The 17,014-nt window shown below is 39.7% G+C and overlaps 1 protein-coding gene across 2 annotated transcripts in view; it reads left to right on the forward strand.

The window, feature by feature from the left end:
* SEMA4G (semaphorin 4G) overlaps positions 1-17,014 on the forward strand; it is a 516,826-nt gene that overhangs the window by 30,325 nt on the left and 469,487 nt on the right. Inside the window, exon 2 of one of the 2 annotated variants that reach the window (XM_069239518.1) lies at positions 8,184-8,237. The exons of the other annotated variant lie outside the window; for it this stretch is intronic. The gene's annotated coding sequence lies outside the window, so the exon portion shown is untranslated. The remainder of the gene's footprint in view (positions 1-8,183; positions 8,238-17,014) is intronic. 2 annotated transcript variants of the gene reach the window in all.

Below are 17,014 nucleotides of genomic sequence, written 5' to 3' on the forward strand. Positions count from 1 at the left end.
TGGAATGTTGGAGCAGAAGGTTTATTTCAACCATTATTAGCCCCAAGCCACTTTATTGTCTTCAGTGGAACTTCCAGCATTCAAATGTTCTAATAATGGTGGGGGGGTCAAACATAGTGGGATCGAAACAGTAGATACTGGAGTTCTCAGGGTGTTTGAAGACTTCTTTTAATATGCAGTTGAGGATGTATTTTGATTGAGGCATAAATAAGGTATCTGGAGCGGGACCAGAGGCCACATATACAAAAGTCAGGTTTTGTGACTCGCAAAACCTGATGCCCAAATGGGTCACAAGGAACCTTCCGCCTTAATATTCATGAGGCAGGTCCCAATTTGCGACCCATTTGGGAACGGTCGCACTCACAGGGCTGGTGGCCTGTCGGGTTCAGCAGGCCACCATGTCTGTGACTGTTTTTAAATAAAGTAATTTTTTTTTAATGCAGGCATTTCAAAAATAAAAATGAAAAGTTTCCTTTTCATTTTTTTAGAGTAGGCAGTGGCCCATGGGACCACTACCTGCTCTGACAAAATGTTTACATCCTCATTCAGAAAGGAGCAGGTGTCCCTTGCAGACCCCTTCCAGTTTGTGAATGGGTTAACACCAGTTTGAAATTGGTGTTAACTGCGATTGTTATGCGACCGCATTCAGGATCACAAAACAATGCAGTCACAATACAATCATACATCCCCCTGCAAGTCGCAATTAGAAAAGAACGCCCTCGGGACGCACCTTCCTAATTGCGAGACGGTAACCGCTTACCGACTCGCAAAATAGGGATTTGTAAATAGAGCAACACTTTCTTTGGTCGCAAGTGGGTCGATTCTGCAAATTGACCTGTTTGCGACCAACAAAAAGCTACGTACATGTGGCCCCAAATATGGTAAAACCTTAGATAACTGGACTTTGGCTGATGAGAGCTCTAGTATTGTATCAGACATAGGATGTTCCACCACTGCCGATTAATAGAGGCTGCCATATCCTTTTATAAGAAGTTATTCTTTGGAATATGCAAGTTACCACGAGTTACAGTTTAATGTGGCAGGCAGATAGAGATCTTGACTTTAAATTCATATCATTAGTGTCCAGTTCAGTATTGCTGCTGTTGGTGGCTCCTGGCCTTCAGAGGAGACTGATTTAATCCACTTGTTTTGTCAGGTGGATCAAAAATGTTCTGCCTGATTTTCTTCCTTTTCATGATTGTCCCAGAGAACCTACCTACTTTCTTGAATATGCTGAAAACTATCCACTCATCATTCGTGGTTTGTGATTGGGCCTGAGTCAAGTTTGTGTGTAAAACAAAAGATAAAATGGATGTCTGCTTTTACGGTTAATAATTGTAGTAGGAGACTTTCAAAATATGCCCCTGTCTTCTTAGTGCCCCTTATGAAAGCTAAACCGCCTAATGTATTTTCTTCTTTTCCTATTTTCCAAAATGTTTTGAAACTGGGGTATGTGGTATTCAGTCTCTTGAAACCGAGGAGGCAGTAGTTCTAATCGTTCAATTATGTCTCCAGTGTGAGTTGTGTTGCCATCCATGGTTATGAGTTTTTCCTCAGTAGGTGTAGTTTACCGACGTGGTGGCCTTTTAGGGGTTATTACAAGAAAAGGTCCTCACAGGGTGCTAACTTCACAAGTTTGAATAATTTATGGGGCAGTAGTGGCAATCAGCATCCAACATATACTTTTACATCCACCCACAGAAAACCATGTGCTCTACAGAACACGACAGGTCGATAGCTAACCATCAACACACAGTACGATTCCTAAAAGTGACTTTTGGAGCATACAGCAAGACACACTCTCAGTGAAAAACAAAGTTTTTTTGTTGCTACCTCCCAATTTGAGACCAGCACTCAGTACAGTGAGCCTCAAACCAGACTGGGACAGAAATATACTATCTCGTTGAGGTCTGTTCCGAAGCCAGGGGCAATCCTGTTAGAAACGTTTGTTTATTACGATGAGGTATTAGTAGCGAGTAGCTTCGGAAAATCTCACTTGCAGCTTATAGGAGCAAAAGGATTCAAGGTAACTTGGGGACATGTCCCAAATGTTGACACACATTTATCAGATTTTGTGAAGCACGAATTAAAAAAAAAATCTTACCGGCAGTTTTCCACCAAATGGAACTGTTTCATGGCAAAGATCTGGCTTTAACTTCAAAGTGGATAAACTTATCTCTAGTGACCTCGACTTAATTACCTGCCAGTCTGTAGTCACCTCACCACAGTAATGAGTCATCATGAAAAAGACAGGTGGTCCTTAGTGGGAACACACATGTATCTCCAGATTCTTCAGTGGACAGTTGTTCTCTCATCAGTTTTCCTGAAAACTATGGACTTGTCTGTCCAAAGCACTGGGGAGAGGGCATGACCTAGTGCAGTGGCTGGAGCCTCAAGGAAGCCCCTTTATTTATTTCTAAATTCAATTTTATTTCCTTACCGTATATATTTATATGAACACGAACGTTTCTTCATTACCTAGGCCTAGGATCCATGTTCAAATGGGTGTCAATGCATTTCAGAAGGCTTCCTGGTGTCATAAAGCAATATTATAACACAGCAATATAACATAACATGGTCCCTAAAACCACTTTATTGGAATCACTGTGGCAATCTGACATCTGCAGGCCCCCGGCAATGTACTCTCCAAAGTGAAAAAATATTTTCCAATGTACGGGAACTATCTTGAAGAGGAACACAATCACAGCAACAAAACTATGCATTTAAGTATAGGAGCACAAGGGTGTGGGAATATCACCGTATCCACAGCCTCGGAGCACTTGAGGTCTGTGCTTGCTGGTTTCTGGGATGGGGTACATGATTTCGTCACTCTAAAATCTTCCACTGTACAGATCACAGAGCTGCTAAAATCATTTACACTTTAGTAATTTGGACAGAAATCAGAATAATGTTTCTTTAGATCGGATTGTATACGTTGGTGTTCATGATCTTTGGCTTTTGCATCTGCTTGTTGCCCCTGCCGGTCTCCCTTCTCTTCCTCTGCCGCTTCCTTCTGCTAGTCTTCTTCTTGCTTCTGCTCTGTCTTGTTTACCACATCTCGGTGTGTGCTGCACTCCTAAATACCACGTCTCGTCACTGCGCAGTGATACAAATGCAGGAAGACCGTGTGTACGATGAACTTCGGTTCCACTATGTGACATAGAGTTTTGCCTTCCCATTGATATGGCTGCAGGGCCGGGTTGACCATATATTCCATCCAGCATTCCCCCTGTGGGCTGAAGCCATTGAAGGCCACCTTTGATGGTGCACAAGTGCTGCCTCTCATCCGGCTGCCTGGAGTGTATGACAGTAAGCTCAGGAGGCAAAAGCATGAGAGATAGAAATTGGAAAGAGACAGGCTAGAAAGGGAGTAGTGGCTGGTTTGAATGGGGTTGGTTTGAATGTTTTTGCCAGGACTGCATTTTGTTCCCAGCCCAGCCTTGATGGTCATCTCAAAGTGGTGCTGTTGTTGACACAGAGAATCACTGTCCTTTCCTCCACTGCCCCCTTGCTTACTCCATGGAACAGTGAAATTGCTGCTACTGTTGTGCTTCTCATTGCGTGGCACATATAGGTTTACTGCTGGTGTTATCGGTGTGAGTAGCCGAAGGTGATATCAGGGCATTGGTAGATTCAGGCTGTTTATGCATAACTTTCATTGACGGTAAGTGCTTAGATCATCTGTCCTAGCAGGCTTCCCTAATGGCTTCATTCAGCGTCGCACATTTTCTCCTTCATCATATCACCAATTACAGAGTGAAAGAGCTGGAATTACTGCGCGTTAGTCCTTTTGAGATCACCTCACATTTATGAAAATTAAGATGTCAGATAAAATCCATGAATAAAGTCATGTCTCTCTCCATTCTCCTCCGAGGCCCACTTAGAAGAACATGAAGGGCTATTTCCGCGAAGAGCACGAAGGGTTTACCAGATGACGGAGAGCAGAGCTGCTGTTTTCTGCAGACCAGGCTTCCATCCTCTGGATTGCCACCATCAGAAATAGCATTAAAACAACATTTTACACAAACGAAATTCATATGACAAAGTTTGTTAGCACAACCCCTTCTAGGGCTGACTTATTCAACATTTAATAGGCTTTCCCGAACACATTCCACATTCTGCCACCAGTGCTGAATGAAAACCGATCAAGTAGATTGCGTTTATAGGAAATTTGAATTTGAAACAGGGAAGGGGCCTTAATTAATCTATTGTTTATTCTGGATGTCGGGATCCTCTTGATTATAAATTTAAAAGTGAAAGAAATGATGGACATAAGATAACCAAGAGGCAAATATTGGTTAGAGTACTGCAGATTTAGAAGGAGCATTAACAAGAATTTTTTTTGGTTTAGCGTATGCATGATCAGCAGACATAGCTGGGACAAAACTAATTAATGAATTCTTCAATGTATGATAAAGGCAGCAAGAGGCGGGGCAGGGGAAGGTGGATAGAGAAGGATAGAGAAAGGTGGGTGAGACAGCCGGGGCAATTCTGAAGATCAGGGGCACAGTGTGTTGTGTAGAGCGGAGACAATGGCCTGACTGCCTTTAACTGTCATTACAGTCCTAATTATGTGCCCAATTCTCCAAATTTTGCCCCCTAAGTTTATGTTGGGGGCATTACATAATGCCAATCGTAGTCCATCGAATCACAATTGGCAGAAATGTTACATGCAAACGAGATTAGTGAATATTTAAATTCTGCCAGTAGAGAGTAATTTCCATACCTACAGATGTGTAAGCTTAAGGACATTCCTCGCTCAGCACACACAAGAGTATGCTGTATCCCTTGCAAGAAGATTCCACTGGAGTCTCCCTCTAGCCTCAGATGCCAGCTTGGTGATGTTGCTGCCTGTACTTTTCAATGTCTTCTCTTATCAAGGAAATGTTGGTTCCAGTCTTTAGTTGGGGGCTCTCCCTCAGCTGTTTACAGTAGGGGGCTTTCTATGAGTATGTGAATTAAAAGCTGCTTAATCTTTTACTCAGAATGCAGATATGTTATAGCTTTTGCTTTTAGAACCTACTGCAAACCCTGGTGTGGGACTTGGAAATGTTGGTGTTTTAATATTTTTAACTAGCACTCCCGGAGCTGGATTAGGTGCCATGGACCATTTTTCATACCTCTTTAAATGCATCTCAGGATTCTGTGCTTCCTGTGGTTCATATTCTCAAGCCCTTGTGTATTTTTTTTCACAAATAGATGTGCCAGTGAAAAACATGTGAAACACTTCTATCAGTATTCCGCTTGTACAGAATTGTTCTGATTTGTACCCAAATCTACTTTTAAAGATGCTCATTTATTTTATTCTGTTTAAACATTTGAAATCAATCAATGAAAGCCCACTTTAGGGTTTACAAATGACTTCACTAAGTTGGCTCAAGTTGCATATTTTAAATCAGCTAGTAGTAGGGCGTGCTTGGGTTCGGCCATTCAAACCAGGGGAGTCAGGCATTGAGCATCAACCAATCATAAGAGAAATAGTGCATTCTGTTCAATGTATAAGAAAGAGACCTTAAACATTTTCACCGAAATAAATATAAGTTCATAGAACAGGAACAGTGAGCCGTAAGTGCGTCTGTGTTTCATTGTTATTAAGTAATGTTCTAGGAAACCTGCAATGCAGAGGACATCCCATAATTATTATAGACTTTAGATACTCGAAGATTCACTGGCTTGATAAAGACAAATATAAACGTGAGAATTGACAATTTTTGCACTGTATTGAGACAGTGGTAAAATATATTTGTTGATGAATGTATAGATTTTATTTGTAGTCTATTGGCTGTCATAACAATCAGTTTTACTTTTATATTTATATGATTTTGGACCCACAAGGCCGTTCTTTTGGTAGATATTTTTTGTCATATCATTTCTTCTAATTCTAATAAGCGGAACATTGAGTAACAAAAAATTACATTAATCTCTGTTTAATGTTCCAAACCAAGGCCCTCATTATAAGTCTGGCGGTCTTGAGTAGTCCTGGCTGTCCTACCGCACACATTATGACCATGGCGGAGCCTCCACGGTCCGACCACCGACACCGCCAGGTTGCCGGCAGCCTGCCAGTTCCTGCGGTTGTAATCCACCCGCCGGCCCTGCAGTGATTTCCAAATAGGTCAGGCGGTGTTTGGACCGCATAGGTGGTCTCTCAGCGGTTTGAGTTTGGCCACCCTCCAAACTCATAATGAGGGCCCAACTCAGCTTGTTTTTATGCAGCTAATTATAGTGTTATGTAAAGATATAGGGATCATTAGCCCCTACCCATGCTCCACTGCAAAGCTTTTCTATGCTTCCTAACTTAGCTTACATACCAATTTATGGACTTTTATGAATTTTTATCAAAACCATAGTACAATGCTAACATCTGTCCTATAATTCAGTCATTAAAGTGTATTTTTAATGGAAGGATGATTGCCGCTCACAGCACTAATGTGATGTCCTTGAATTCATCTTTCTGAATTAAGGTCCCTGATTTGAAAACCATTTCTACTGCATCTAATTTCTGTTTGTCACAAAGCTAATAGGCTGTTCTCAATCCTAATGTGTTTTCATTAGAGAGCTGTTGACACACCACAACCGCTATTAGTGGGTGATGTTGCACGCCCATTAGAAGAAATAGCCTGTTTCAGTTTGAGACAGAATGACAATGAAGGTAGCGCTATGGTCCTAGGAGCGGAACTGAGGTTAGCGACCACCAGTTGTCTTATATATGTGCTGCGCGATCAAAACTCATGGCTGATCAAGCAATTAATTAAGACACATGAAAATGAAAACATCTGACTTTTCATTTTTTTTCGCACAATAATATCAAAGAAGAGTTTTTAGGCCTACCCAAAAATATTAACTCCACTTCAGACATAAGCTTGTAGATCAGACTTACCATGAGAATGTTTGAAGTCTAAAATGTTTGCTGGCTAACTTGAAAACTGGATCGACTGGTCTTTGCATATACTAGAAATCCTAATAAAAAGGAGTTACATTATTACACATTGCTTACATTCTTATTCTATTTAACTTTATTGTCAATGTAGTTATTTACCTTTTTAATTTTTTAGGCTAATGAATTTATCATAGTTGCGTACCTTTGTTTCAAAAGTCTTTTTGATTTTCCAGCAATCATATAATATTCAGTCTTATTGCTTGTATTGGATTTTATGAGCAGCTGCAAAAAGACCCGAGACTCTGAGCAGCCTCCTAACAAGTACATTTGAGTGCCGGCAAAGAAGGTGGGCTGAAAACAGCGTTTGGTCTGACCAGTGGAAGTGTATTGTTAGTGCAAGTTCCATTTTCAGATGATCATAACTGTAGCAATAGATTGTTCATGAAATCTGATTTGACCAAGGGCCTTATTGTGTGTGTTTAATGCGGATCAGATAGATATTATCACTTAGTATTGTTTCTGCACCTTCAAGAACTGTCATTGATATGTATGTTCCCTGGTCTCAGGGATGGAACGGCCCTAGATTGTGGGAAAGGGTCATTTTGTTGAGGGCACGGTAAGACAGGGATGTGCAAATCATTATTGTATCATGGACGAGGTACTGGGGCTGAGGGGTGTGACTAGCCCTTTTCCCCTAACCATGTCTATCTTTTACCCAATAAGAGCCAGGGACTTTTTCCTTTCTTCCATCATAGCACCCACGAAATGCCATTGTTGTAAGACTGTTCAAATTTTATGTGAATGTTTCAGTCAGTCAGTCAAAGGAATCTTTATTTGGATTTTGATAATAATCCACAAAAGTATAAACATATAAAACATTACATCAAATACATAGGCTAATTGTCAAATTAAAATCAAAAAGTTAAAAATCTTTAAAGGTTACAAACGCCTGATATTACATACTGACATTATGTGTTAAAAGTGTATTAAATTCCACCACAAAGAAATACGAAATGTGCAAAAAAAAAAAAAAAATGCATCATGAACAGTTTCTTTCTACATCACATATACATATAGAATCTTGCTAGACAAAGCAATTAGAGTCGATGCAACTAAATGTTGTTATTAGAAGTTGATGCATATTAAGGAGAAAGTAGTGAGAAAAGCTATGTTTCATCCCACAATAGTCAATATGGACTGTCTTTCCCTTATCCTATCTCATCTCAGAAAATATACAAATTTAATATCACACTGTTCCCCAAATTTATAAATAATTTCCACACCTTTTTTACCTCTTTTACAGCCGACGAAATAAAACGATAAATAGCAGCACACACCACATCAGTTTATAGTAACTGTAAGTATAAAATTGCTTCCTTGCATGCTCTGATATTTAATATCCTAAGTAATGGATTAAAAAGGCGCATCTCTGATCGCTGAATAAATCACAGAATAGTAACATATGCAATTGAGTTTGAGATGTCCGAGAGTCACATTGGCAGGGTATTCAATCCCTTGCGTGTGAGCCTTTGAGGTTAAGCAACCAAGAAATGAGCCCTACCCAAGTGAAACTTCATCAAATAAAATCTATAGTTTTGTTGAACATTTAAAAGCTATGGTTCAGTTTTTGGAGTTCTACATAAAGGAAGATATGCTGTCACCATAACTTTCCCCAAATTACATCTCCAACTAATTTCAGTGATTTTTGCATGTAACTAATTTTTAGTCAATACAACAACCTGTTTAGTTATGTACCTTGGGTTAGTGTGCAGGTCTAATCTCTTAATGCTACCCAACATTTCTCTGATGTACAATAACCACGTGCACCACACTTTCATGCAGTCCAGAATCAGTGACTGAGTAAGGGCTGCTTCCGGTCTAGTCCATAAGGACAACAACTGAAACACTGGGGCTAACCTAACCACGTCCTCTATGAAAGGAAGTTTGTTATACTCAGATGTTAAATGTGCCATGTCATAATGGAATCTTGTCTCCAAGATTCCACTCACCTTGAGAGTTCCCTGGTGACAGTTGGGGGCGGCTGGACAGGAACGAGAGATGGTTCTTTATTGTACAGCGCTCCTGTGAATAAACCTCCACCTGGCATACGTTTTCTTTGCTCATCGTGTGGTGATTACAACAATGATTACAACAATGTCCCAGTTCCTCATGTGGAATAATAGCAGGTACACTAGTGGGAAGTGAACGGAGACTCCTCAGGAATTTATTTTCACTTATCTCATCTCATATGTTACATTATGGATAAACTGTGGAATTGAATACATCCTTTTCCTTTCTCAACTGAACAGTGATATAATGGCACTAGTTTCTGGAAATGCTTAGGGTTTTCCTTTTGTGATTTTCCCTGCCTTTTCTTTACTCTCTTGCTGGTTCTGCCTCCTTGCCCCTGAGAAGATTATTCTTTCTTTGCCTTCTTCTTTGTCTTATTTTCCTGTGTTAGTTTTTCCCTGTCGCGCTTGTGTTTTTTGTTTTTCCTCCTATTTTCTGTCTGGGGACAAAGAGTAATTTCTCTCTGTAATGTTCCCTATTATGTTTAAGCTGATTTAAAATATTTGTGGTATTGATGAACAGGTAACCACCCACTATCTTTGCTTGCTACAGTCAAGTTACCTCAAGGAATAAACATCACTATTATTTTATATGCCAGCTAACCCTCTGCTTTGAGGTTTTAAATGTTTGTCTGACAACCACACAAGATCTTCTCTGAAATCGCAAAGAAATCCATCTCTTGGGTTAAGTGCTAGCTGCTACCACCATGGATAAGTGTGTCTCTTGCTCTGAATGATGCTCTGAAGAATTAACATCAAGTAGACATAGTTAGTAATTAGAAAATCACATGGGACCGCTCCTACATGAATTGATAGATCAGCTCATAGACAGTTCCAGCAGGGCTAGCCAATATTTGTTACATTTGAAACTAATAACTGTATGACCTAAGGCATTTTCCACTAGCGTATTTCACGTGTTCTCATCGACTGTTCCCCAAAGTTTCTAATGGTGGCTAGGGCAGACTTGATGCACCCAGAAGTACACATTCTCTCAGACGAGCACAGTTCTTTGGGCTTGCACATTTGCCGGGAGCAAGTTGTGTGGCTGAAAAGTATATAGTAGTAGTTTGTCTTGCTCCTTCGTGATTGTAGGCTTGCTGTGGTTGGTGAGGAATTTAATGACAAAGACAGGTTGCATTACAGAAAACCTAGGAGGTGGGCCCATTAGCACCTCTCAGAAGATACACAGGAGTTAGACATTCTTTCATGTGCCTTGGTCGTTACCCTTATGACAGGCCCTAAGCCGGTGTAAGAACAATGCACAGACTTGAACTTGTGTTTGGTACTTATTGGAGTACTTCATACCCCCTCGCAAAGGCTGCAGATGAGAGGCACAGTGGTAGCACGTGCCATGTTTTTACTGCCATTGTTCCATCTTCTCTCTCTGCCCGCATGATGATTTCATGAAAATGTCTGACGTGCTGATGGATCCAGTTACATTGCCACATCAACAGAATTCACGTGAAGCATGTATTTGATCAGTATGAGAAATGTATGTGTTGATGCAAAACGAGGAGCAAATATTTGTATTCACAAAATTACTTTGCAAATCCACCCACATCATCTTATAGTTAATAATGAAATGCAGCCGTCATGGCATACATGATGGTCTGTGGCCTGCCATCAGGCGAAGAGATGAAACAATGGGATTCACTTAGCAGTGTGCAGTCCTCCTAGCAATTATAATCTGAATTGAGGTCCCAGAGTTTAGGTTCCCACATGGTTAACAAACCAACTTTGATGGTTTGTTGACCGCCTGAGAAGCTGAACTCTGGGACCTGATTTTAAGTCATAATGAATATGATATGTGCTTCAACTCCCACAATGCCCTGGTCATATTTATAAACTGTGCTCAGAAAGAGACCGCATCCTTGATTCCTCAGCAAAGTGACCAGCCGGAGGATTATCAACTAGAAAATGGCTTCCAAAACATAAATACTGATTCATAGACAGCCACTTGGTACAGGCCTTTGGATTAGTAGTTAACTTTGGGCCAGTACTGTCCTGAAGTAAGAACGAGTACGAGTACTGTTCTCAAGCAAGCACCAGCTTGACACAAAAGGTTGCCCGGTTCCATTCCTGTGTCGATCCACCTAGCTTTAGATCTCAGACACCTCTGTGTTCACTTGAAGGTATATCCTTCTCTTTATCGTCAGTTCTAATAAGTGACTGAACCTAGCACCCCTTCTCATCATCTCTAAGCAAACAAACATTTTTTACCATAAATCATTTATCACTCAAATAAGAGAAAAGAGAAGTGAAGGAAGGAATCAAAGATATTGGATCCTGTTGATGAGAGTTTTTTTTGTTCTCCAAGCCCCCGGATTGCAGTGACTCTGGTCAGGAATCCCTCTTTTCTAACAATTAGAAGATGGCATCTCAGTTACATATGAGTGGCCGGACGAGGAGCAGAGATCTGCACTGGAGGCCATTGGCAGCCCTTAAGTCTGACCTGAGTTTGTCTCATCCTTAAATTCTTCTGGATCTTCTTACATGAGTTGCATAAGCAACATCTGCAGCTTTCTCCGGTGTCCGGATCTGATGGGAATAAATTGTTGAGGTGTTAGGAGGATACACACTTGACATCACTGGCAGTTGCATAATATAGATTTATTTTGTTATGATGCAAGAGAAATACATAGAAATGTTTTATTGCTCATTTATTTAAGGTGACTTTTACAGTGTCGTATATTTCCACAAAACCCTTTAGAGCGCCAGAAGAGTCCAATATGGTGTTATTGTGCGAGGAATGTGTTACAAGATAAATACCATCTGGTGCTACACATTATTAAGATATTTGTGGGATTATTGTTTATTTAGCAGATGACTGATGCAATAATAATATGTTACCCCCTCACTAACTCTAGGTCGGCCATGCTGACTTCAGATTGTGAGGTGAAGATTGTTCCAGGGTTCTGACTCTTTGTTTTAACTTGTCAAATTAATTCACCAATGCAGTTACTGTAGTGTGACGTATGGACTTTATTCCTCATGCTTGTGGTTAGCTCCCATTTGGGTGGCATTCTACATGTGTGGTGGAAGCTTTCTCTAGCAATGATTCTGAAGTCAAAAAGAGCATTTCAGCTTTGCACTTCATCCGATGAGGCTCCAGTGAAGGACTTTGAGTCCAGTTTTAGCTAAGAGCCAAAGTGGGGACCAAGTCTACTCGTTGCACCGGAGTAGTGATTGATAAGGTTTATTCCAGGAGGAGGGTTGCTTGTGTGTCATTTTATTAGATTCCTTTTTTGAGGGAGTTTTAAGTCATCGATTTCTCATTGGGGTCATTTTCTCGGGTACGTATATGCTACACAAAGAAACAAGTACTTCAGATGCTTTTAAATCAAATTCAAGCCACAATAAAAAAAAACTCACCACCATCCATCCTTGACACCCTAACTGCCCCTCACCACCCCTAAACTTAAACCACTCACCAACCCTAAATTCCACCTGTTCCTAAAACGTAAAGCCCCTTTTCTTTCTTTCTTTCTTTCTTTCTTTCTTTCTTTCTTTCTTTCTATCTATCTATCTATCTATCTATCTATCTATCTATCTGTCTATCTATCCATCATCAAAGTCAGATTTTCTGTCAACCATATGATCTTGTTGGATCCAAACTATAGTTAGTCCGAAATAATTGAAATGAAATTAAGGTAAAACGAACTAAAACAATTGGATGAAACAGTAGAACACTGATAGGTATGCCTCGTGTTAATAAAGCATTGCTTTGAAATCACAGTGGTAGGGTGGAGTCAAATATCATTCCTCAATGCAATTGGACATTCACCAAGCAAGTGCCTTCTTGTTTTTACCTTCATTGGGCATAATTATGTGTTCTTCTTCACTTGTTTCATAAGGAAGAGGCAATCGGATTGGTTTGTAATGTGTAGATGGCTGTCTGTTTCTTCATTTATTTTAAGATAAGCCTGTGTTTTGTAAGGATAAATAAAAATTATATGGGGTTCGCTACGTTGAAAACTGATGGAAGAGATATGTGCCCACTGGACAGAGGCAGTAAAAGTGAGGGGACGAGTCTGAACATATTATAGTTTTATTTTTTTGTTTCATTGGGAGAGTAGTTTGAGAGGACGTATTCAACTTATTCCCATCACTCGTCTGTTCCCTGCTGCAGTTTGCTAGCCTTTGTGGAATGGTGTGAGTTACTGTGTTGTAGGCTGGCAGGCTGGAGGCAATGCTTGCCTTTGTCTTGGGTTTTCAGTAAGTCTTCTATATTTTCCGCAAATATCGATTTTGTTGTGTAAAAAAAAATCTAAACCCTGATTGTCAGTCTGAAGTGTAGTATTTGCTTCTAGGTGATCTCAGTTTGTAAAATGTTCTGGGTTTGAAAAATGTATTTAACTGATGAGAGGTTCAACATGAAGCAATTGTTGGCTTCAGCTTTGATTCCTACATTGGCTTATTCTGTAACGCGGTGGCACTTCCCAGTCTGCCTACGATGGAGGTTTGTGAAGGAGCACATCCCAGTTTCTCTAAACCCTGCTACTTAAAGGACAGACTATATATTTTTTAGGATAGCCACAATTACTGTAGCTCATAACATAGATGTTGGCCTCTTGTCAGTCAGGCATTATATCACAGGGCACTGCAGTCGACAGAACCACAGCAGCAAAGATGTTTGAGAGCCACAGTACAGTGAGGGTTAGCAGTCAATGCATCACAATGCCATAAATGTCCATATTACTTTGAGTATTGCTAATATTGGACCTTACATAGACATTCCGATTTTTAGAAGGATAACAGATGGTGTTATGTCATCACATGAACACCATTGACAGAGACATACCTTTACAGCATCGCCATAAAATCAACCCACATTTGCAATGACTTCACTTCATCCTACTTTCCGTAATGGATTAAATAACGAAAACGAGAAAACATTTTCAGCTAAGCCTAAAGTTAAACCTAACCCTAAAGAAGTTCTTGAATGCTAGCCATTTAAGCATTAACTTTACATTTTATAAATATTTGATATTAAGTATGTCCATATTATTCAAGTGTCAGGAACTTTAACCTGAAATACGTATAAATAAAGTATTACTTTAACTTAAACTATGTTTCATTTTGAATATAGTGCAATTATTTAAAGCAGGTTTTTAAAAGGATAACCTACCAGTTAGGAAATGTGTTTTTTTCTAAACTTATTTTAATTGATATTACATAAATTGGCTTTTCTTGAAGGGGGTAACTCCAGTGCACCTCCTTTTTCATAAAATAGTTTTGGTTACTGCAATGATCCAGGTATTGAGTTATTAATGTAATGATATTCCGATGTGAAGGTTTGTCAGCGTAATGTTGTTGATGCCAAGATATGTTAATGTCCTGGTGTCAATGTAAAGGGAGTGTTTATTCCTAACTCCTAGAGAAACCTATCCTACCAATAGCTTGACAAACAGCCTCTGATCTAAAACTACATCAGAACGTGTGATTTTACATAGGCCATTGGAAGACTCCTTTCAGCATTATTAATTTGCAAGAAGGACTATAGATAGATTTCATAACTAGGTGTTCCACTCCGTATCTCCACGCTTGATATCACCCAAGACATTCAGACATTTACCCATGTGTCTGCATTTTATGTGTTGCGTCTATACCACTTTTCACTGTCTTTTTAATGTGGAATTCTCCTTCTGACAACAGTGCTTCGTTTGCTGGCTCACAGCCTGTGTTAAAAGATTCATGAGGTCAGGGAATAGGACTTTTGCCCATTGCAGTGAAAACTGTTAGTTATTAACAATGCAGCAGGGGATGGGCGGTTTTGGGCCTGTTGACCTCTGCACCCAGCAAACACTGCAGACGCACAAAACATGGGCTCTCTGCACAGCAAATACATACCTAATGTGCTTCCTTTGCACCGTGAACTGAGTGTTAATGTCTTAAGGGCTCTGGACTTGTAAGTACACATTTTTGTGTCGGATCACCCTCAAGAGGGCCACAACATGCAACTCACTTTGAAAGTTCATTGTTAAGGACAGTCTCATCAGTCATACTTGTGTTGCTCAGCACTTCAAGCTGTCATGGCTAACCAGGTAAAATTAACTGAATTAAAGGGAGGCAAAGTAAGCTGAGGCTGGTAGCAGTATGAGTATATTAATGTGAGGGTTAAAGCAATGGAATTGCACTAGATGAGGGCTCGAGCTCTAAAACCGAAACAAAAGTGAACGAAGGGAAACATTTGGGATATTTTATTTTATTTATTCAGTAGTTTCTATAGACACATAGACAACCACGAGTAGTAAAACATTTTACATTGGACCAACTTGAATATGTCACACAAACAGGGAACCTACTCTGGAAGGAAATATCATTTAAAACAGCGTATTTCAGGAAGAAGATTCATTTACAAAAGCTAAAAAAGTGATAAGAGTAGGTTGAATTCTGATTTGCAATGACGAGGAGTTTCATTTGGAAGTTGTGGTACCAATGAAAGAGTGTTTTTTGAGCAGATGGAGTTGATCTTTGAATCTAAAGTAGGGAATTTCGACTTTTATCTTTTCTTTGGCCACCCAAGATGGACTGAAACCTATCCTAACAGCTTGACCCCACACAACTAAACTAGTAGTCACTTGAATTAACATATGTTGTGAGCATCAAAGCAGTAACATTAGTCCTTTCTCCATAGTTGTGATACTGAATACACTCACTGCACATATTCTATATCAGGTGCTTCCAAAGAGTAGCTCATGAGCTACTAGTAGCTCTCCAGCTACCTGAAAGTAGCTCTTCTGTGTACAGTCCAGCCTACTAAATTAAATGTTTTTGCTTGGGTGAAATAATATACGGATACTAAAATTCAGAGTGTATATTTGAGATATAAATGTGTTCATTTTCAGAACTCATAAGCTGATATCTGGAGAAAAACTGGTGAATTTCTAAAATATTTTTAAAGCTGATATTTCAGAGTATATTGTGTGGCATTGGAGATATTTTTACAAATGGTATTACGATGGTGCCAGGGGCATTGCAGCTATGGTTGTGATGTACTACTCATTTAGAGGAATTCTATATTGACAAAGCCTTTTTAACTTGCTGGCAATTATACCAGATGCACTGAAGTGATCACTGCTAGTATTCTCACATGCAATGGGCGGTAATCTTGGCTGATGTGGTACTATTACAACACTAGTAATATTGGTAGCTCTTGATGAGTTTCATTGAACATGAGTAGCTCCTATTACAGAAAACATTGGAGACCCCTGTTATGTATGAATGGCAGTCACTAGGTGCTTGTGGATTGGAAAGCTGGACAAGGAACACATTATGAGTTCAACAGGATTAGTGCAATCCTTGCAGGTCCGTTGACCTGGTACACAGACATCACAGTAGTAACTTCCCAAGAGCATGAAGTTAAGAATTATTAAACTGAGAAGAATGTGCCTAGTGTGGCTATGCCAACACATGTAGGCCCTATGATAATGTTCACAAGAGTGAGGCCTATTAAATAAGAACTTGCTTCATATTTTATATCTGCAGCTGTTCACGTGCTAAAGGTCAGAACCCGACATGTTTGCACTTACTAGTAGCTCTAAACGAGCTATTCTTTATGCATTTTTTACACTGAGGCTTCATGAAATGCTCGAAGTTGTGATGACACACAGCATTGAGAACAAGTTGATCTGAGTGCTGCATTTTAGTGATAGATTTTTGATATATCATGTAGCAATTTGAAGTCCACATACTAGGTGACTCTGGCACTATCGTATGAACTTTCTGAACTTAAGTAATTAGAGTAAACGATTTTCCTTTGGTAAATAACAAAAATGTCCCTGATCCTAGATCTTTTTTTTTTATAGCGGGTATATAAGACCTCAATTTTAAAATCTTTGTAATTTCAGACTGGATGAGTATGTCATCTAAATATATCAACAATAAACTCAAAATATCTAATAAGGGTACTGAAAACATAGTGTGATGAACGGGAAAGGAAAGGCATTTTTATTATTAATTTTCCATCCTTTTACCATAATCGTAGATGAACAACAAATTCTCTGGGGGCATTAGAGAATGGATGTCTTACCAGTTCCAGCCACCCTCTGTTTATTTTGGTGCC

Source organism: Pleurodeles waltl, chromosome 6, assembly GCF_031143425.1.
Source record: "Pleurodeles waltl isolate 20211129_DDA chromosome 6, aPleWal1.hap1.20221129, whole genome shotgun sequence".
NCBI lineage: Eukaryota > Metazoa > Chordata > Amphibia > Caudata > Salamandridae > Pleurodeles > Pleurodeles waltl.